The following is a 22,877-nucleotide window of genomic DNA, read 5'->3' as shown; positions in this document are numbered from 1 at the left end:
GCAGCCGACTGACATTGTCTACCAGGAACTTGGCCGCCGCCCAGAGGGGCCTAGCCGCGACGAGGACTTCCGAGTGACATTTTATAAACGATGTCTTTGCCGTCACCTTCTAGTTAGCCGTGTTTTTGTCTTCACAGTCTTTTTTTTTTTCGTCCACCAGGAAACGGTGACGACTGCAACGGGTTGCGGAAAGCCGCTACGACTTTCTGACTCGCGGACACGTCTTTTTCTTTAGTTTTTATTTCGTTTAGCCCGGCTTCTCCTCAACATATTTCTGTATCCTTCTGTGGTTTTACAGGTTGTGCGTACATGTGTAATGTGCCGTGTACCGTCTCATGCTGTGCTGTAGAAAGAAAGGAAAACGGAAAGAAAGACTGAGAGAGAAAGGAAGAGCTTGATGCGGTACGATCATGGCGTGAAGAACACCGAGAAGTATATTATAGTACGTTATAGTGTGGTTTAAGTCGGTTACTTGGGGCGGTAATATGTTTATGGAGCGAAAGACAAAGATTGGACTCCAGTACTGTAGTGAAAACATGGTGACTTAGCGTTAAACAAGAATACAGTACTCTCTTAGTCTATTGTCACGCTCTTTTTACTTGGTTTTCACTCTCTCGTTACTCCATTCTCAGATTCAGTCGTAGCGTTTGACTTACCGTACACCCTGAAACGATTCTCCAATCTAAGCTCTTGCTCCAGTCCGTGATTCATGATGATGATGAGCTATTGGCATCCATTTTGAAACATGGCGGTGACAAATAGTCACGTAGCCTGCTTGAGTTAATCAGGTATGTGCCACACATGCTTTTCATTCTAGTATTTTTGTATACATATCTTTAATCTCATTTTTTCGCGTCCTCAGAATTTCTCTAGCTACCTTTTATCGCTAGCTACGCCTGGAATGGATCCTGTCGTATCAATATTTTTCCGGTTTTTTATTCACCAATACTCTAAATGTCTATTGCTTATTTCGACTGCTGACCGGTGGCTGCTTCCGTCCACTTTAATCCAAGCGCTTCGGGAAAGTGTACTTTAACTAGGGCCGGGTCTCATTGGTCTCATTGGCCGAATACCTTCGCATTCCATTAGGCTGTGCATCAGACTGTGTTGCAAATTAGTTTGGCTGGTATATTCACGTATATATATAGAACCGTTGTCCCGGAACAAAGCGATTGCGTGTGAGATGACGCTTGCACTCAAAGCAAATAGCACTCGCACGATGTACGCGTCTGTGGCTTCATTCGCCCAATCAAGTAATAGAGCTAAACAAACCAATGAAGGAAGCGAGCGACGGAATGAACGGGGCAAACAATCGAGCGAAAGCGAACAAACAGATTGGATGTCAAACGAGCAGCGTATGAGCAAACGGGGAGCATGCATGTGCTGATGTTGCGGCATCGTTAGCCTTTTTGCCTCTTGCAATTCGAAACTATATCGATGCACTTTTGCCGCAACTAATTAGCGATCGGTTCAGAATGGAGTGTATATTGTTCCCGTCCAGGTGGCGTTGCCATGGAGATGGTGCGTTACGCTTCTCACCCGTCAAATAGAGCGGCGACAACAAATTAACGACTAAATAGATATCTTGTTACTGTGTTATATTACTTCACCTACCATATATATATATATATATATATATATATATATATATATATATAGACAGTCGACGGGAAATCAAACCTTTTGTCTATAAGGTCAATGTATCGTCTACAGACGAATCATATCATACTAGTCTATGACAGTGTAAGTGTTTATAACCTTATGCCTTTATAGACTGTTCTTTGTAAAATGTATATAGACAAATATACGTGGACTGTCTACATACAGGTACTATTGGCTATTCTATAGACAATGAAAGAGCGCGCGGCTTTACACTCTGTAGAATGCCTATGGACGAACACTTCAAACTGGCCTATAGGAGTTTTATAAAAAAAACTAATCTATGAAAGTGCAAGACAGTCTATAAAATTTTATGCACAGTCTATGGATTGTTAAATTTATTTTTTCAAGTGATTGATTGAAATGAGCTGATCAAGGTCGAGCAGACGACCGAAACCGCGCAGACGTAAAAACCCACGAAGACACTTTCGGTGCCGGTTGGCGCCGAGTATCGCTGGCGCTTCTGACTACAACTTGCAACCGAGTCAGCTTAACCCGATCTGCGTAATCACACTCTGTGCCCACGCCTAACGCGTTCAGCTAACAATGCGCTGCTTCTTTCAGGTAACGTTGTCAGCGATGCTAGAGCCTCTCGCCTTGATTACTGCGCGTGTTCTTTCTTATCTGTTGCGTATACCTACCTGCTACGTACGTAGTCTGATGCATACATAAAGTGAATGAATAAATTACGCGTGCGCTCGAGCACCGTTGCCTAATTACCGAGAAGGGTTTTCCTCTGGGTGTGTGGCAGCCTCCGTATGACTCAGAAACAAAAACGAACAGAACGTAGCGAACGTGTGGTCCTCGCTTTTTTTTTACACCAGGGGGCGCTGAAACTCCCGGGGCAAGCTGAGGATTAAGGAGAAGCGGAACGCGTTGCTGTAACGAAAGAAAGAGCACTTTGGGGCTGCAATAAATATGAGCAGGCATTCGGCAAAGAGTAATAGTGCATATCTGACGTACATGCCAACACCGACCTATGTTTAATATCACAGATTTTGTCGCATTACAAGTTAATCTAAACGACGGTGTGCCCATCGGCATTGGGGGCTCACGATATAACAGGCAGTATATGCAGGGCGGTGACAAGGGTTCTTTTGGAACCAGGAAAGCACAGAGCAAGATTAGTTTTGAGAAAAGACTCAGGAAGATCCGTGGATGAAAATGTACTGGGCTGCTACAGATTGCATAAACGTATATATTTCAAAGACGTGGACACCGAATAAAGGAATTGGTCAATAAAGCTGGCAGCCAAGGGCGGGGTAATTGGAGAGAGAGAGAGCAAATGATAAAGGAAAGGTAGGGAGGTTAACCAGGACTGAGCCCGGTTGGCTACCCTACACTGGGGAAAGGGAAAAGGGGACGGAAAGATTAAAAGAAGAAGAGAAAGTCTACTGGGTATATCGTTCGGTCACTCAGTTCGGATCACAAACGCTGACTCAAACCAGTAGGTAATTGGAGGTACAGAAAAGCAACCCAGGGTGATCAGAAAGAAAGTGAGAGAATTATAGACAGTAAATATGATGCAAAATATACGAACAAAAATAATTTTTTTCAAAGGCGGCGGGCAATCTGATAAGAAAAAATGTCCTGAGGACAAGAACTTGCAGGAGCAAATATTCGCGACAGTACGAAAAACCCTATAGGGACGACTCAGTACTTTGCAATGGAATGTCAAGATGTTCACCAATTCCTAACAGGGTGCTACTCCGGAAACTGTTCAATTGCGTTGTGCCGGTGCATTGGGCCAATCGGTGATGCCGTAGCATTCGTATGGGCCAATCAGAGCTTACAAGATGAGGGAGTGGAGGAATTTGACGGCGTCGTGAGTAGTATCCCGCGCCCCTCCCCCCTGATGCACACATAGCTGATGGCCTGATGCCGTTATTGGGGCTAGAATTAGATATATATCTACCAAAAATGCCGACTGGCTTACCCGTCGGAGTTTTAAAGATAGCTTCAAAGGGTCATTAACCCTCGCTTTTTTATGATGGGCGCTAACGATGTTATTTTTTTTTTTTTTTGAGTCGCGTACGTTTTTTTGTATTGCATGCACGTGCGTATTGTGTGTTTGTTCCCATTCGCGACTGCCCTCCGACAAATGAGAAAAGAACTCCGATTCTGTACATGGAAGTACGGGCGTTGTGGTGAGGCCGACGAACTTTCATCGATTGGGTTTGCCCCCTCTTTGTCCAGTTGGTCGCAGTTGTCCAGTTCGGCGCTCTCTGTAGGGCCCGTGTGACGTGTGAGAAAAGCATTTGTGCTCAAAGCGTTCAACGATCGCGTTCGTCTGTATATATATGGTCGGCTGTACGAGACGTTGCATTATTAATGCGTCGCCATACTGCCCTGAAGTGCCTCGGCAACTGCTAAACGGTGGATCTAGAATAAGGAACTCTCGCGTTGTGGTTGAACTTAGAGGTCCGCTTCGTCGTCATCATCAGTCGATTTTATGTCCACTGCAGGACGAAGGCCTCTCCCTGCGATCTCCAATTGGCCTGTCCTGCGCCAACCGATTCCAACTGGCGCCTGCGAATTTCCTAATTTCGCAACCTCACCTAGTCTTGTGTCGTCCTCGACTGTGCTTTCCTTCTCTTGGCACCCGTTCTGCAATCCCAATGGTCCACCGGTTATATATCCTACGCATTACATGGCTTTCCCAGCTCCATTTCTTTCTCTTAATGTGAATTAGAATATCGGCTATCTCCGCTTGCTCTCTGATCAACACCGCTCTCTTCCCGTCTCATAACGTTACGCCTAACATGCTTCGTTCTATCGCTCTTTGCGTGGTCCTTAACTTGTTCTCGAGCTTCTTTCGTCAAGCTGCCCTGGCGTAGATTTTTTTCTGCAACCCCTCCGTCCATATTGTAAGATGGGAAAATAAAATTGAATTTGTTAACCTCTAAGTTTCTGCCCAATATGTTGGCACCGGTAGAATGCATTGACTGCACATCTTTCTTTTCAATGATAGTGGTAAGCTTCCAGTCAGGATCTGACAATATCTGCCGTACGCACTCCAACCCATATCTTATTGGTAACCCTTAGAAGGGTTGGGAAAATGATGCGTTCGTTCGGTGAACTTTGAAGGAAACGAAGGCGTGTAGACGGGCTCTAGTCAAGATCATCATAAGTTTCATGTGCAAAGCCTTTTGATTCAATTTATTGTGAAATTGACGGGATTTTTTAAAACTGACTCGCCTTTTTTCACGTTTGTGAATAGAAGTACCACAAATTACTATAATATAACAAATGACTAATGAGACATACACAGGTTTCTACGAGACACTGACCATCTTCTTTTGCACAAGGACTATGATACCGTAAGAGGCTTTCGGCAATGATATCGATTTTAGACAGCTGGCCGAAGTGGCCACTGTCATTAGGAAATATCTTGAGCTCATGTCCATCAGAAAACTTGCAACACCGCGATGCACGCGCAAGAGAAGTTCCCTGATGAATCAGGAATATTAAAAAGTTACTAGGTCTGATTATGACTTTGCATTTCATCTTATTTGTTGATGCAATTCTTGTTCTTCTGAAGAAGCATATATTCTTATTTTCGCATTTCTTAGTGTATTCAGTATTTCCGCGGCTTTTCTGCCCGTGTTCGTGAGTGTTGGAAATATGGCGTTTAAGTGGGCGCATAAATACGGCGGAAATACGCGCATACCGTTCGTGATCTAGAAGCAAGTACTGAGCGTGCAGAGCTGTACAAAGCAAAGGTACGCAGGGTAGGTGACGATTATTTTTTTTAGTGACACAACGAGACTGGAAGGGTGCGTGCTTTTCTTACAGCATTCCGCAGTAGTTGCCTCCAAGACTTCGCGACTGCTTGGCGCTGTTAGCCCCCGCCAGTCTCGGAGTCCATGCTTCTCCAGTTGCCCATCGAGGAGGTTGCCTAAGGTTGGCCGTGCTCTGCCTATACTCTCTCTCTCTCATCTCTCATCGTGCCAGAAATCTCCACGACGCCACGATTAAGGCGCCGCACTGTCTCGAACAACAAGGTCGAGCCCTCCGTTCTCCCCTTCCCCCTCCCCCCGCTCTTTCGCGCCGAGCCTCGTGACGACTTGCGAGACGCAAGTCGCGGGTCGCGCGCGCCGCTCTGCCGGCAGCGGACATCTTTCCCGACGCAGTCAAACGCGCTTTGTAGTCGGTGGCCTGCATGGCCTAGCCGCATCACGTGACCTCTGCCCGCCCAGAGCTATTCTTTGTTCTGGCATGGCGCACTCGTCAACAGCTGTGCTAACCGGCGCGTGCCGCCCTCTCTTCGGATTGTTTTGTTTTCGTTCAATCTCAGGTCGGGCGATGACGGCGAGATCGCACAGCTCCCTACGCAGCTGCGAGCTCGTGTGCTTTCTCCGGCGAGGGTACATAACAATGCTCCTACTTTATTGGCTGCCTTCTATACAGTCTGTAGGTAGGGTCACCTCGGTATCACGTTTTGCCTCAGCGCCGCCTCAACAACCGCGCGGCCATCGGGTGAAGTTGGAGGTCTTAAGGTTAGCGCCCTTGTTAATAAGCGTATAGCGAAAGGTTCACAGACGTAGTGGTGTGCTTCCTAACGCTGCCTATACGAAAATTCCTAGAGGGAATTCAGTCGCTAGCGTCTGCAGAAGCTGCGAGTGTGGCGCTTCAACAAGCTTTTAGTGTTACCCTGGATATTGTCAAGTTCTGCCATATTGTCAAACTTGCCATCTTGCCGGCTTCGATTGGCGCAGAGGGTTGCTACGGCCTGACTGGCTCGAAACACCGCGATTACAGAATTCGAAAATATGGCGGAATTATACGATGTCCGGAATAACACTAATGGAAGCGATGGCTATATATAGTACACCTGGATGTGCCTAAGCCTCGTCCTTCTGGCTTCTAACAACTTTTTGATTTTGCAAAATGATCATTTTTTAACGAAATATAGCGTTATACGTATGCAGCATTTCGCAATAATTACGTATGTGCGCAGAAAGTTTTTGCCTTATGTGTTGAGAAGTATAGATTCTTGGTAATAGAGAAAGGCAAGGCGTAGCAAACTACGGCGCAAGAACGCCTGAAGCCACAAATACGAAGAACATACAAATCGGCGTATTCTAACCATCGTCCATCGTCCCCACGATAGCTGATCTAGCTCGGCATGTAAACTAATGTAAGCCTCTAAAGTAATTCTCGTGGCAAGCTTCATGATGTATTTGGCTTAATCGACGCGTCGTTTTGTAAGCGTCTGCACCGCGAGCGACCTAAGCAGCAGACGACGCGTACTGAATACATAGTGAGAACGTCGTCTGCACTCAAGTAGGACTGCAGCACTAGCGTTGCGAAAACGGCCTTACAGGCAGACGGCGCAGAAGTTATTGGATGTTGTGTGTGTGTCGTCACCGCCAGCATATCTGATGCAGGCTGCCAAATGGTAGACAGCATATATAGTAATCGTGTAGTTATTTTAAGCGAAAGATGGCGCACATTCAACACTTGGGCAACATAAGCGAACGCAGAGCAATGTCTCTGAGCAAGTACGGCGGCTGCACGGTTGACAGCTGGCAGACATGAGTTCACGATGTTTGCGCAGCGAGATACGCTGACAAATGCCGGGATGGGAGCAAGAGTGGCGATCGTTGACACCATTTTCCTGCTTTCGTTTCGTTTTGTTTTGTAAGAGAGCAAAGTGATAAACGGAAAGCTATGGCACCTCCGTTCTTTTTTGACAACGTGTCCTAAATGAGTTTCGGAAACGTCAATATGGATCTGAAAGTTCAATAATAAAAGAAAACGGAGTCGTGTTTCAGCTCCTCGTCGATACTGCGTCGATTCTCACCACGGTACCGGTTTTTAATTCGAATAATTACGAGCAGATGCGCTTTTATAACAAACCAAAGCGTGTTCACAGCGTTGTTTCCTTTTAATGTCGATAGCAATTATACCGACACTCCAGCCATATTCATGGTGTCGACGTCACGTCCAGGCTTTAGACAATGAAAGAAAGAAAATAAAAGCAACGATAGCGTTCAAACCGTGCTGTGCATTTATACGGTTTCCTACAATAATTAGGAAGCTCTGGCTCAAGTGCCTTCGGGAATTGCAAGTGAGGCGTCTCAGCCGGCCGAGGAATGAGGATTAGCCCAAAGATTTGCCGAAACTTCGTCCCTCTTGCTTCAAACGGCTTTGTGAGTTCCTGAATTGATCATTTTCAACACGCTATTGTGCTGCAAAAGCAACAACTCCCGATCATTGCGCATGTGTTCGGAGGCTATACTCGCGGACAACTTTCTGTGGCTTCGAAGGGAAAGCTACGGAGGCAAAGCGCGCACAAGTGAGAGAGCGCTTCTGAAAGGAGTCCCGTATTTTCGTGCACGTTAGTTTAAGGTGGAGAAGAGAAAACATAAACGCCTTATTAGCTAAAGGTAAATAAGACAAAACGCCACTGAATATAAAAGTTCACTTATTTTGCGGCTTTTCCCTTCCGCGTCTGGGCATACGCGAAGCCGTCGCACGTGGAAGCTGTGTCGATTCGGCGTGCAAACAAAAGCACTGTCAAACGCTGGTGCACTACTTGGCGCAGTAACACATGTGCAGAAGCTCCGCCCCCGTAGCTTTGCCTTCATAGCCACAGAAAGTTATTCGCGAGTATAATTGCCCTTTCGCGTTTAGAAAAAGAAATGTTTGTGCTTAGGAATTTTGAGAAACGAGTCAATCAGATAACGTGGCAAGCACGTTTGAAGCCACAAGCATGAAGATTAGGCGAATCCACGCAGGGACCATCATTCCACGGAAGAAAGGAAATTAAACTAGGAGGGAGCATCGCACCACGCAGTGAAACTTGTCAAGCGAACTCTGCGTGAAGCCGTTCCCTTGGCTTTTTCTCTCTCATTGTCGGCCCAACACGTGGCCTTCGACACTCCGCGTATTGGCCGATAATGTTTGGTTCTCGGTAGTTTTTAATCGGAGCGCACTCGTTCGGCTTTCCTTATATTGAGCTAGAATAGGGCCGTATTCTCGTTTACTATAGTTTTCCTGCCCTAGCATTGCGTGCTGAGCGCCAGCATTGAAACGTACCGGGCGCTCTGACGCGACGATCACGTGTTGGGCCGACTGGTATGGCATCAGTCGTGTTGCCCAACGTTAGTAGTATCTTCCCGTGGTAGCTTATAACGATCGCAGCGCAAGAGATACTTCTCGTAATTTCTGCACGAAGCTCTCGTGTCCGCTATACAGCTGTGGGCACACCTTCAGCATTATAACAAAGAAAACGCAGTCCGCGATCGTCGCGGAGGAGGAGGCCGCTAACTGCGCAGAAGGTGCAATCGACGCGAACGTGTGCCACGCCGAACTCTCTCCTTTCGCTGTGCCGGCTAGCGCCGATCTCCGATGCGAGCGCCTCCGGCTGCCTCTGGAGGTGGGCGGGGTGCAGTGACGCAGACGGCGCGTCATAGCCGGCCTTCATCGGTCGCTTTCACTCGCTCCAAGGGCGTGACGTCCCCTGGCGGTGCCCAAGAGGGGAAGATGTGACGCGCGCGTGACGTCATGGTCCCTTCTTGTACTCTCTTCTTCCTGGGTGCTTTCACCTCTTCTCCGGCAGCAGTTGACGACGGAGCGGCCTTGCTCGCATTTTCTGATTCTTTCTCTCGTGAAACCCCGATGCTACCGGCACAACTTTCTTTGTTTCTGTCTTCGTACTATATTTCTGGTTCCTCTATCACCGTCGTCATCATTATCCCGTTAAGTATACTGCAGGGTGGTAACCATTTCCAGCGATCTTGTTTTACCACTGGCCCGTGTGAGATGAACCCATCGTACACCCGCCAATTTTCTAATCTCGTGGCTCGGTCTAACTCTCAGCCCTCCCCAACTGCATTTTCCTCCCTCTTGGCGGCGATCCTGCTACGCTCTGATAGACAACTGATTATCGGCTTTGTGCATTACACGATCAAACCAACACCGTCCTCTCAATCTCAGCTAGAATATAGGCTGTATGCCCGCGCTTGTTTTGTTAGTGCCATCTTCCCTCTTCCTATTTGTCAACGTTGTGCCTATCATTTTCCGGTCCACCGCCCGTTGAGCTGTCCTTATGGCGTGCCTTTCAATTTCTTTTTTTTAACATCCAAGTTCCCGCCATGCTGGTAATAATTACTGAGCGGGCTCATTGCTAATATACTCTATAGGCTGTTTTCCGCTATGCAGGCCGTTTTCTTTGAAGAACTTTCAGTTTTCTGTATACCTTCTTCATTCGTTCCCTTTGTCCCCACATTCCTTCCTCAACATGCACTCGTTTGCCCCTCCCTCATTTCTCCTCCTGCTTCCTTCCCGCTTTCATTTTTCGTTCCTACCTTCGCTCAGTCCCATCGTGCCAGTTGGCGCATCCACATTATGCGCTTCCCTAGAGAGAGCGAGTCACAGTCCTCTCTCCCGTCTGCACGAATTCCTCCCCTTTTTCCCCACGAGGTGAGACGCGCTTCGCGGATGGGTATGGATCCGGCAGGGGTGTCTGGTGCGACTCCGCGGAGCGCGCGCTGGGCAGGGGGCGGCAAAAGAGGGATCTAGGAGAGGGCAAGTCGTCGTGTGCGCGAAAAAGGGGGAGCGCGTCGACCCAGATCCCCATTTCTTGCTTTCCTTCTCGGCTCCCCTGTCTTTCGGCGCCAAACGCGCAAGGTCGTTCAAGGTCCCGCACGCTCCCTGTGGCTGGAACGAGCCGATCCGAGACTCGATCCGTTTCTTGGGGTGTTTTCGGGACTCTCAGCTCCCCAGAATATTGATCCGCGGGGTTTAAAGTCCCGAAAGATCGCAGAAGCTGTAACAGAGACGTCTATTTAGCGCCCGAATTAGTTTCGGCCGCCTGGGATTGTGTGACGAGCACCCAGTAGTTGATGTATATGCGAGCCTTTTTTTCTGCATTTTGTGGAACGCAATTAGGAATGCGGTCGTCGGTGATGGGATTCGAACCTCTCACTTCGGACTAGGCAGCAGATCGCTATATATCCCCAAAGCTACCGTGGCGGACAATAATCCACTTGTAGAGTTGGGTCGGCTTACAAAGGGAACACGTAACTGGCAATAAATCCACGATAATAGTAACTGTTCACAGTGTTTATTGGTAAAAGTAAATAGATCTATAGGACATTAAATATAACTCTGTGTATTCCCTATTAAAGAAAAGGAAACCATATGTTCCGTGCATTAATATCATATCCGTGGCCACATATCATGCGGGATTATATGGGAACATATGGGTTGTCATAGAGGTCCCCACATGATCAACGATATGGAGAATACTTTTTTTCTTGAACAGCTAGGGAATGCGATGTTGGCACTTCATATCACGTGTGATCGATTACTGAGTACTGAGTTTTCGTTCCATCATTCCATTTTTATATTTATTGGTGATATATTCTTGAAAGGCGGGGGGGGGGGGGGTCTGCCATACTTAAACAATGGAGGCGGGGTCCTTTCTCTAGCATATCCTTTCTCTCTCGCGCAATTATAGATCACGTGAAATTTTTTCTTCGTTTTTTTTTGTTGAGCGTTTAATGGTAACCGAAGCCGGCCTTTGTTACGACGACGCCCTCCCCCCCTCCCTTACGGCCCCGATCGATAGTGGTTGATGGAGATGGCTTTCAGGTATTTACCGTGGTAGGTGATGAAAGAGCTATAGGCGAATGAAAGCGAAAGTGCGAGTTAAAGAGCAGCGAGTGGGTGGATGAAATCAATCAACCAATCAATCAGTCAATCGTCTTTCAACATCTTGCCGATGTTTCGGGCACGACAAGAGGCCTGACGAGGCTTTCCTGGGTCTCTGTCCCATAAACGTGTCATACAGGGGCGTAGCAAGCTTAGAGGCGTACAAATTGCAAAACGGCAGACAAATATTGTAGTGCGATAAAAAACAACAACAAAAGAAAAACAGATTAAATCTAAATGGAAGCAACTCCGCCACTTTTCCGGCTTGTGCAGACGACGCGGCTGGGTACGCGGAATTCAAGCTGGAAAATATGCTCATGTGATCATGTTTTTTTCGGAGCCGGGGATGGGAGCAGGAAGTGGGCTCTTTCGGGGCGCTTTTTCCCGTGGCGCCGTTTGCGCGTGCGTCGGGAATACACCGTAAAACAATTTACACCCTTAAGAGTGAAAAAGGGTGTAAATGTGTCCATAACCCGCACCGTTAGAGTGTGATTATAATTTACACCCTTAATAGTGAGAAAGGGTGTAAATCTGTGCAGAACTCCCACTCTTAAAGCGTCATTATAATTTACACCCGTAAAAGTGAAAAGGGTGTAAATATGTCTATAGCTCACACTTCTAGGGTGTCGGTTATATAAATCACCGTAAGAGTGGGAGTTATGGGCACATTGACACTCTTTTTCACTTTTAATGGTGTAAATTATTTTACAATGTATTCGCTACAAGGCACGCAGCTCGAAGAACGACGCTTTCGAAAATAAACTGTTCCGGTGGCCCTCAAGGAATTTCTGGATTGCTTGGAGGATATACACGGCGGGATTTAGCTACGCGACAATATATGATTATTGAAAAAATCGGGGAGTCGAGACAGAATTGTGAATTTGGGCCGACCAAGCTTCGTTATTTTTTTTCAGTGGCGCAAAACAGAATTTTCGCGATAATCCTCCATAACGGATAATAAGTGACATATTTTAATGACTCACTTTTCGATTATTAACTTAAGGAGGCATTGAAGTGGAGCCTACCATAAACTCCAATGAACTCAAACATGCTAGAAACTGCGCACTCAAACTGCTAGAAACTGCGTACTTTGCGCAAGTTTCCTGCAATAGGTAAAAATAACCTGCACTGCTCTTCCATTCAACAGTTTTCCGCACTGCATTTGTTTTCCCAGAGCGCGGCAAACGTATTAACTGGATAGGGAATACGTTTCACTAGTAGCGGAAGTGAACGCATTAGCTAGCTTAAGAACTGCATAAGAACTGCGCGTTGAAATCTTATGCAACGGTACACCCAGAGTTGTGCAAAGGTCGCCGCACCATTTTGACCAAAAGGTTCGGTACCATGTGAGGGCCCGCACCTCGTCAAAATCGTGAACAAAAAATAGTGCGGCCCTTACACGAGTCTACACGGTAATCGAACCGTAAAACACCAAAACGTAGACCATATGCCCAACGAGCCGAACTAAACTAGCACAGTGTGTGCTAACAGGACGACTACAACACTAAACCAGCAAACAGGCTAGCTGTGCCCTAGCAACAAGCAAAACCAAATAAGCTGTGCAACGCCAAGCCAACGTACAAGTTTCGGCGCTCATTTCCAGCTGGGGCGCAGCCAGCTGTACGTGTCGTGTGATTGTTGCAGCGTCGGTTTGCGCGTCCAATACCTCTACGCAGCAGCCTCGTTGCTGGCCCGTAATTACACTGTCACGTCAGTGTGCGACAATTCCAGGGACGCGCGACCTTGGTTTGCACGGCGTGTCCATCGCCTTCATTGATTCGCATTACGGGAGAAGTCTGTTAAAAGTTCATTAACGAAGAAGAAGATGAAGAAAATGTTCATTTGTTGTTAGAATTTGTCGGCAGCACTGTTTGATATACGGTAACAGGTAATCGTGAAGGTAATCACCGGTTGATGAATACTGGTGAAGGAGAAGACAAATTCAGTTTATACCGTAACAGGTGATCACGAAGATTGTCACCTGCTGATGAAGACTGGCCAAGATGAAGGGAAACATTAAATAATCTTGTACTGATAACAGTACTCTTTCGAAGCTCTGTTTTCACTAATTTCGAGGGAATAGGTTGATTATAGTAAAGAGAAAAATAGAAGGTCAAAGTTCCATTTCTGGACTTTTGCGCCGAAACCTCTTCGTCAGCACGTCGACGTGACGTCACGGACTCCAAGCTATTTTCTCGCATTTGGGCCATTTGTGACGTAGCAATGGTTTTGGAAATTCGCTAAGTTCAGTCACTGGCCCCTTTAGAATCGATGTAGTCGAACTCTCCTTACTCTCCTTCTGCTTCGCTTTTTTCTGATTGGCTGGGGCTGCACTGCACGAAGTTGTGAGATGGAATGTGACCTCCGAGATTGCACCTGCACTGCAATCTTGGAGGCCACGAATGGAGTGTTCAACTGACTACACCACAGACAGATAGGAGGTCAGGAAAGAGAGCGAGAAGACAGTTCAGAATAATCACGCTCGCTAGACAAGTAGTAGAGTGGCTACATCCGGGCATTCGAATCTGTTGCCTCCAGTGCGCAGGCACTGTAAAGCACTCGTGAGGCTTCGTGGGCTGATGAAGAACGAAGTCAGCTTCAGAGAACTTTATGAGAACTTGTCCAATGGCTAGTCGCTTCGTAGATCAGTAGGGTTCATCCTGCCACATTTCCTGTGTCTGTCTTGTTAACGCTACGATTATTGCTCTCAGGACCTCACACCGTACGGACAGTCTGCCGTTGTTCGTCGAAGCAGTAACAATGGCTGATGAGGTTCACTGGAAGATGCACTCTGTGGGAAGTAAGCCCCGCTACTCCTATCCCAAGTACGCGATCTCGAAACAGCGCATTTTCCGGATTCGCTGTTGGCACGACCTTTTGACCAAGGGCCGTTTTGCTGCCAGATAAAAGTAGCCGGCAGCCACCGTGGCTTCTTACGAATACGGTGGCAAGAGAACGATGCTATAAGCGAGAAAGGTCATTTTGCACGTTTCATCACCTGTCGGATACAACACACACCGCAATCTCCCCACTCCTATCTGTACAAACACGCCAGCAACATCAGATCTCGCGAGATTTCATCGAAAGGGTGCGCGGCTATACCGGACGGTCACGATCAGCCCCCGCTTTCTTAACCTGGCGTGGTTGTTGTTGCGGAACCGGTAGACAATTTGAACTAAGGAGATCTAAGAAGTGAGGAGGGGAGGGGGGTAAAAGTGGAGGTAGGCGTCGGTTCGTAATGATCCATGAAGTGAGGCGGGAACAGGGCTGGAGGGTTCATAAATTATTCATGGTGCTCCGACGATAAGCCCCCCCCCCCCCCCCCCCCCGTGTTTTTCGCCAGGTAATGGGACACTTGAAAAGCCGTGCGGGTCAGCGCTCCTTCATACAAAGGTGTTTATGGTGATAAGCAGGACGTCTGTTCGATAAAATGAAGCAAAAAGAAAAAAATTAACTTAGTGCCTCCTCGAACCGGTTTCACAGACGCCACGCCACCGTCAAGTGCTCTTCGAGCCGCAGACCGGTGCAGACGACGCAGGCGCATGCAGAATACGCGAAGCAAGAGGCTGTGTACACCTATTATTGCCATTACGTTAAGGGAAACTGCAAGTCCTAATGTCTCGTATCAGTTGGTCTTGCTTTTGTTATTCGCAATGTATTCTGCGCACTAATCGCGGGATGTATTTACTGCACCGGGGTGTAAATTAAGTTTGCTTCGGTGTGTCATCTGTGCCAATTTAATGGCGCCCCTTTCTGGTTGTCGTTTGCACCATCTGCGTCGTCTGTCTTGGAACTCGCGGTCTGTGGCATGCATATTTTAAAGGACCGAGAAAGTTCGACACGCATTAAGCAGGCTTTTAGAATCGCCGCTAATGCGCGGTATCTCATAGCGCTAATTATGCACCAGAAGTTGCCTTCTTAAAGGACGATCGTTATGCAGGCAAGCTTCTATTATTATTATTATTATTATTATTACTATTATTATTATTATTATTATTGCTCTGACGTTTTACTTCGAGACGTTTTCAATTCGTTCTAGCCGAAATGTTATGGATTTTCCCTAGTTCGTAGAACTCCTTGCCCGGTCCGCGTTTTTGGAGATATTTCGTGGTGGCTACTGGACGATGTGTTATTGATGAAACCCGATGTCCTGCCGCCGAAAAAAAGGGGAAAGAAGTAAAGAAAGAAAGTCGGCAGGCTTCATCGATTTCTGCCGCTTTGAACTGGGTCAGCAGTATACGCTCTCAGAGCACAAGCCGCCATATTCTCGAGAAGAGCTTTCTTGTTGTTTTTTTTGGCGCTGCTCACAAAGTCATCCTCGTCTGCTACAGCGTCGTCTGCTGTGGCCTCCGAAATACGTGCGTAGATAGCCACAACTCTCGAGGTCCGCGTGCTGCACACAACAACGCACAAACTGCCACGTGTGATACGCTGCACGACAGCGCAGTGGTTAGCGCGCTTGCCTTTCAATTGCCTGCAGGGCGCGATTTCGATCCCCTGTGGTCGTATCGGTGCGTAAAATTTCGTTTATTTTTTTTTTTCACTTCGCCATACTGCGAGGGTGAAGCACAGAATCAAGGAGCTGCGTCCTGATGACGACTGCGTAACATAAGATACAAGCAGGCAAAGGAAACTCAGCTTTTGAGTCACCGACTACTGTCGCAGTGAAACAAAACAGCAATAACAACAACAAAATGAGGAGTCCAAGATATACAATCGTATTTTCGAAATTTCCAAGTTGGACTTCGTTGTTCTTTTTTTCGTGTATGTTTATAGCGGTGACGATTGTGTTTTAACTGATGTCTCCAGTCTTCCTTTACGCGATACCGTCCAAGCGGTATTTTAAGGGTTATTAAACTGTAATGACGATGATTATGATGATCTTGAATATAACAGCGGCTGCAGCCTGAGAGGGATGAATGAATGGTTTCGCACGATTATTCGCCCAACTGGAGCTTCGCTGGGCTCCGATGTCACGTATACCGACATGCAGACGGAAATGACTGCTCTTTTTTTTTTCAGCATTGAGAACAACAATCCGCGTTCATACGTGTACTGCGGTTGGTGCGTCTGTGTCGCGGAGCCTTTTCGAGCACCTCGTGTGAGATCGCCGCGGCACTACATTATAAATAAAAATTTAAATAAAAAAGAACTGCTAGAACAACGCAGCTGTGTCAACTAAGCATTCAGCTTTCAGCGCCTCAAAATCACGTGGTTCGGTGTGATGGTGCAAATCTAGAAAACGGTGCCATCCTTAGAATTCATTCCAAGTCGATATGCCTTGCATACTTACCACCGACAATTCATAAATAGAAATATGTGCCGTAACTTAACTAATTAAATATGTAATTGGCGCGATCACGTTAATTGTTCATTTGAGAATATTGATTTCTCCCAGAAGCATTGGCCGCCTCATGGAGTAATTTGAATCAAGGGTTAGAATTCTGCTATCTGCCGCAGGCAATATTTAGGAATTTGGTGCAGCTAAACAAAAGTAGCCCTGTACAAAGGGCGTTTCCGCCCAGCGTACAGAAATGTACACATCTTGTCGACGTAGCCATGTTCAGATATCACTGGTTCACAGGGCGTCGCATTTCTGGTTGACTCAAAATACCATCGTGATGGAATTCGACAGCATATCGAAATTTGCCAGTGCCCGAGAACAGAACGCGTCTTCACAAGCTGTCCCAACTTCGAGACGCGAAGTTGCGCTTTGAGGTCAGCCATGGATCGGGGGAGGGGGGGGGGGGGGACTTGATGGTGGGCGTACTTTCAGCGTAGAAAATTTACTTGGGCCATGGAGTTGCGGGTCCTGTGGAGGTATTCTGTAAAAGTCCACCTAGTGGACTGTCCATTTCGGCCGCTGCTGATTGTCTAGGGTAGCTCGTCTCCTCCTCGCTCGTACAGCTGCGTCCAATCAGCAGCGGCCGAAATGGACAGTCCACGATGTGGACTCTTATGGAATACCCCGACTGGTCTCTGTCTACGATGATGAAAATTTATTGGCATCCCCTTGAAAGGGGGCGATGACAAACACTCACCTAGTCTGCTTTGGTTAATCAGGTACGCTCTACAATGCTTTGCCCAAAGATGGCGGCCGTGCGCCATCTGCAGAACGGCTGCAGCACGGAGCTAGATGCTGCCACTCGGCAGTGGCGTGGGGTGGCTTTGGGGTCACAACGCGAGTCTCGTGACCTGCGCCATGCCCGACGACGCCCTTTCTTTCGTTCGTTCGTTTTTCTTTCATTCGCAGTTTCCTTATTTTTCTTTCTTTCTCGCTTTCGTTTTCCGTCTCTTCCTTTCGTTTCTTCTTTCTCGTTTTCCTTATCTTCCTTTCCTTCCTTCTTTCTCTCGTTTTCTCTTCCTTTCTTTCCTTCTTTCTCTCTATCGTTTTTCTTCTCTTCCTTTCTTTCCGTCTCATTCTTCGGGCGTTAGTTTCTGAGGGCGGGCACCGTTGAAAGGGCCGGCAACCGCACCAGGGCAAACACCGCGAACGCACGGATTCATTAAGGCACGCCCCCTCCCTCCACAGCCGCGAGTGCTTCATTATCAATTTCTTGCGCTCGCAAAACGCGCTTGGCGCCGCTCGAAATTGCCCGCGTGGCGTCGTGCCTACGCTAAATCTCTCGCGCGTGCGCAAATTGTTGGCTGCCTCGTCGGGCGACATCGGAGTACCGCGATGTTTTTACGCAGGCGTTGGCGGTGTTTGGCACCGCTCTCCGGCCTACTCGACGAGGGTACCTGAGTAGCCGCGACGCAACCTCTCAGTGTTTGGCTATTCGATAATAGGCATTTGGTATTGAGAGAGAGAGAGAGAGAGAAGGAAGGAACAGCGATATTAACCAGATGCACCTCCGGTTTGCAATCCTGAAATAGGGGAAAGGGGACGAAAAGAGAAAAAAAAAATGTTGAAAGAAAGAAGCACTGTATAGTCCTGCACCGATTTTATTAACCGCCGCGGATACCTGTTGACTTGAGCTATTGTAGCAGCGATAATAATGGTGGCAGCGGTGGAGATGATCATGATGATGATGATGTCGGTGAAGATGATGATATGAGTAACGAACATATGTGACTGAAAAAGAAGAAACGTGGACAACGACAAGCCGCTTTCCCCGTGGTGTACCGTACTAGAGGTGAGATGGTATAAGAGAGCAAGCGCTTTTGGGGACCGCGAAGCTTTGCAGGGAAGCCAAATTCAAAGAACAAAGTATAACGTCTGTTGTTGGAGACGATAATGCACAAGGAAGCCTGTCTTCGCAGGGCCACTGAGTTGAATCCACGGGGCATTGTTTTCCACAGCACCTGCCTGTCGAACGTCTAAAAAAATAAAGGCACATCGTATTTTCGCTTCCCATCTGTATATTTTCCTACACAATGAAGAGATAATCTGGATGTATTGTATGGAATGTATTTTATACGCTTACTACAGGTTTGCTACAAGTACAGGTTTGCTTCATCTTATACAGGGCAGTCGGGTTTATTGTCCTTGCAATACTTTGGCCGCCAACACAATTTGCTTAGGACGGACGCTGTAGTTGTACTTGTTTAATATTCGTTTGCCTCTGACAGAGATTTGCCTGACGCTTGTAATCACGGAGAAACCCAGTCAACAAATCAGAAATAGTTGAATTAGGAATCCAAGTTATTGGGCTGCTTGGATTGGATTCGTTGTTCATAGATCGGATCGAGTCGCGCCACTTTCTTCGTCGCTTGCGTTAGCGTTGAGTTTTGTTGTAAAAAAAAAAAAAAAACACCGAGTCATCCAAAACGGCAACAGCTGGTCCGAACATTAAGACGGCGACAATTTGGCAAGAAGGCAATAAAAGGGGACAGTGCTACGAAAGCACGACAGCAACACGATGTCTCTGCGAAGACACCCGGGTACTTTGATTTAGGTGCACGTTAAACCACGCCAGCTGGTCCAAATTTCCGGGTCCCCCACTACGGCGTGCCTCATAATCAGATAGTGTATTTGGCACGTTTAAAACCCAATAATTGTTTTTTGGATATCCTGGAATTGTGCTCGCGTCCTCGGTGGTGATGGAATGAAAGTTGTACTGACATGATATTTACGAGTCTTCTTTTTTTATTTTAGTTGTGGTCGCTTTAATGTCTCCTACCTCTAAACACCAAGGAAAATACTTTGAAGACACGCAGTTTGCGGCCTAAATAATCCAATATAACAGCTTTTCTACAACCATGCAATTTCGGTTTCGTTTCCACTGCGTTGTGACGTCGTGACGTAGCACGTGGTCACGTGGAAGCAGTGCATTGCAACGCGTTGACGCTACATCGGCCATAAGAACCTCACAACGGGTAGCAGCATACTAGACACATGACCACATACTGTGTCGGGACGTGAAAACGCGCAGTATACTGATGGGGAACGAAATCGATAGTGGCTGTAGAACAACTAACACATTAAATTATTTAGATCAGTCTGGGGCTTCTGAATATTTTTCTAGGGTCTAGAGACCTAGGACCTTAATTTAACGCAAACAAATGAATAGCCGAAAATATAGCGTCAGTACCTCTTTAAATATTACTTTCTTTTAACTTCTGGCATCAAAACATGTAGCTGAACATGATGATGATAATGATAGTGATGATAATAGTCGTGGTTTTTATTATGATTCCTGTGAGAGCAGGCCACTAAATTTAGACGAAGTACGTTCCTAGTGAACAGCTGTCGCTGCAAAACTGCGAAATGCGATAGAGAAACCGGCCAGTTAGGAAATGTTCATTTCGTTCAGCGCTCAGGGAAACCTGGACAACGCGAAGAATAGGAAATGACTAGGGGGCGCAGCTGTCCCGTTACGAACAACGAGAGGAACAAATCAAGTGAAGACCGGCAGTATAAGTGCCACAGGCCAGTTCTTCAGACGCATTCGTTCAGACGCATTCTTACGCCCTTTCACCCACGCTTCGACCTCCCGTAGAGTCCAAAAGGCGCCATTGGGCCCGTCTTGAATTGCGGCACCACAACGGAACCGGGAGGCCGTAGAAAGGCGCAGGGGGTGATGTCTAGACCGGAGGGGGCCTTTTTGCGGCAGTAGAGACCACGAGGTCGTCGGGTAGGGGATTGACTTCGCTGATCCGGACGTAGAAAGATGGCCGCCTCGCCCAGAGGGCGGGTCCTTTTTTAAAATAAAATAAAAAAAAGTGGACCGGGAGTGGACCGTATGCCACGCACGAGGGAGGTCGTTGAACTTTCACAGAAAGCGTAGGAGTAGGGTTCGAAACGGATAAAAAGACATAACGAACATAAAGTTCATGTGATGAAAGAAAGCTAGAGTAACGTGAACCACACGTCCTCTCTCGCCGAACGGACCCCTCTGCGCGAAAATGCGCTGTATGTGAACAGTTGCTGATAGATGGTCCGTCGTCTGCTCGATAGCTGCTCCGTCGTCTGCTTGATGTTTCCGACCATAGCGACGTCGCGTGGAGTGGCGATGCTTCAAAAGCGTGCGATGATATAAAACGATGTTGCGTATGCATTTTGCGTAAGGTATTTTGTGGAGCTTGATAAACGATTGATAGGCATAGTGTAACACAGAATTCCGAGGACTTTGATATGATATTTGGCGGCGAACATTGGCCATCTTGGGGAAGTCGACACAACAGCTTGCCTTCGCAAGGTGAAGGAATTAAAGGGGACAGAGGCAGAACAGTTCACTATACCAGCACTGAGTGTGGCGAGGACTATACCAAAAGCTGTTAATCACGGAACGGAAGCTTAGTGCATGTTTTTAAGGGCCTGGTCTATAAATACTTGAGCGTCGGTATACGTCACTAGGGCGTGACGAATTTTTTTTCTATCTTCTCGCATTCGGGTCCTTTTGGCGCGGGAGAAGTTCTCGAAAGTTGTTCGGTCGAGCCCTTGGTTCGCTTAGAATGCAATGCAAAACTCTTCTTCACCAATGAACAAATAACAAAATAAACCTGACACTTTCTCAAAGTTAATGACGTCACGGCGAAGTTGGGCCCGAAGCCTGACAGTTGCGTCACCTCGCGTCTTCTCAGGCCTGCTCGAGCATTCACTAAACGGTAAGAGTGCCCGTTTAGCTGTCAGAAAAACGCAATTTACGATTGCAGTTCAACGGGCTGTCGTCCCCTCCAGCAAGCGAGAGAAATACTTGTTTGCAAACCTCCCACGCCATTCTCTCCCCTTCGCCGTCTACGCGCCGTTGGTCTGGGCAGAGGTCAGGTCAGCGTCTCGTAGCCGGTTGATCGACGGGTCGTTTAGCATTCTGTTCGTTCGCGCTTCAATTAACGGCGCGGTCAACAGGTTCCGGCGTAGGCGTCTGGAGCCAGCTGCTGACCCCTGGCGGGAGACTGAAAATAGAATAAAGTATAAAACGAGGGGAAAGAGGGGTGGGGGTATAGTGCGGGGCTGTAGTTGAACTGCTAACAATGGGATTGAGAATGGCGGGCTGCTTCGCTATGCTTGGCCGGTTTAAAAAATTGGTCTAGAAACTCACGCGTAGTCTTTGTGTGTGACAGTGAGAACTCATGAGCTCTTAAAGCACAATAGCAGCGAATCCACTCATGGTATATATGGTTTAAATCTTGATGCTCTGTTAGTTTAAATGTTGAAACTTCACTTAATATCACATACAGTACGTTAGCCGGTCGTGTAGACAGACAGATGAAAGGGTAAAAGTTCGTCGGCTCGCTTATCGTAGGGGTTTTTGCACCTCTGCTAGCTTCCAAAAAGCGGCTACAGATGGCTGAATTTCGAAGTGAGTTACCGACATGATTGATTGATTGATTGATTGATTGATTGATTGATTGATTGATTGATTGATTGATTGGACTTAGGCTACAGAGGTTGACGCTTGAACTTGCCTGATTGGCGGTGGCGTCATAGGAAGATATCCGGATGCCACTTTTTCTTGCATGAATATCGCTATATTGTCGAAAGGAGCAGAATGTTTTCTGTGTGGGAGAAAACTAAGTTTCTGCAATCGGCAACCATGGCTGATAACACTACGTATGTTACACAGCGCGTATTGAGAGTGGACGAGAATAACACATTACAAGCGCTGGTTCTGTCTTTCATCCATTGTCAGCATGCCCTGCCACAACAGACGTAATTATATCAAACCAATTATATCGCCTGCCATCACAAGCATCCTCATGATAAGACGGCTTCGGAGAGATGACACGATAGAAATATCGCTATCTACCTGGTAATCTTCATTAGCAGTGAAAAAGAAAGCACAATTATTCTGTGCCAACATATCTTTTGCTGCGTATAGACAGCTGCCGATAGGCCCGTCTAAACCACAGTGATATAATGAGTTATTAAAGAAGCTATAGTAACAAGTTGTTCGATATAGTGTGAAAAAGAAGTGAGTGATACTTGCCAGACGAGTATACTTGCCGAAATCAAGAGACCCTAATGTAAGCGCTTCTAGTTGCTTGCTCCGAGTTGTAAACAACGACAGAAGAAATGGTCATAGGAGGAAGAGCCCAGAACACGACGAGACAGGCGATCAGAGAGGAACAGATTATTCTAGCCTTGCTGTTGCGGAGGTCAAACAGTGTTT

General features: G+C 47.1%; 1 protein-coding gene across 1 annotated transcript in view; it reads left to right on the top strand.

Annotated features, from left to right (window-relative positions):
- LOC126544953 (large neutral amino acids transporter small subunit 2) overlaps window positions 1–22,877 on the top strand; it is a 123,941-nt gene that overhangs the window by 46,614 nt on the left and 54,450 nt on the right. The gene's annotated exons all lie outside the window — the stretch shown is intronic.

The sequence above is a fragment of the Dermacentor andersoni genome, chromosome 10 (genome assembly GCF_023375885.2).
Source record: "Dermacentor andersoni chromosome 10, qqDerAnde1_hic_scaffold, whole genome shotgun sequence".
NCBI classification, from domain to species: domain Eukaryota; kingdom Metazoa; phylum Arthropoda; class Arachnida; order Ixodida; family Ixodidae; genus Dermacentor; species Dermacentor andersoni.
Note: the sequence above shows the minus strand (reverse complement) of the source record. Positions and strands in the feature narration are given on the sequence as shown.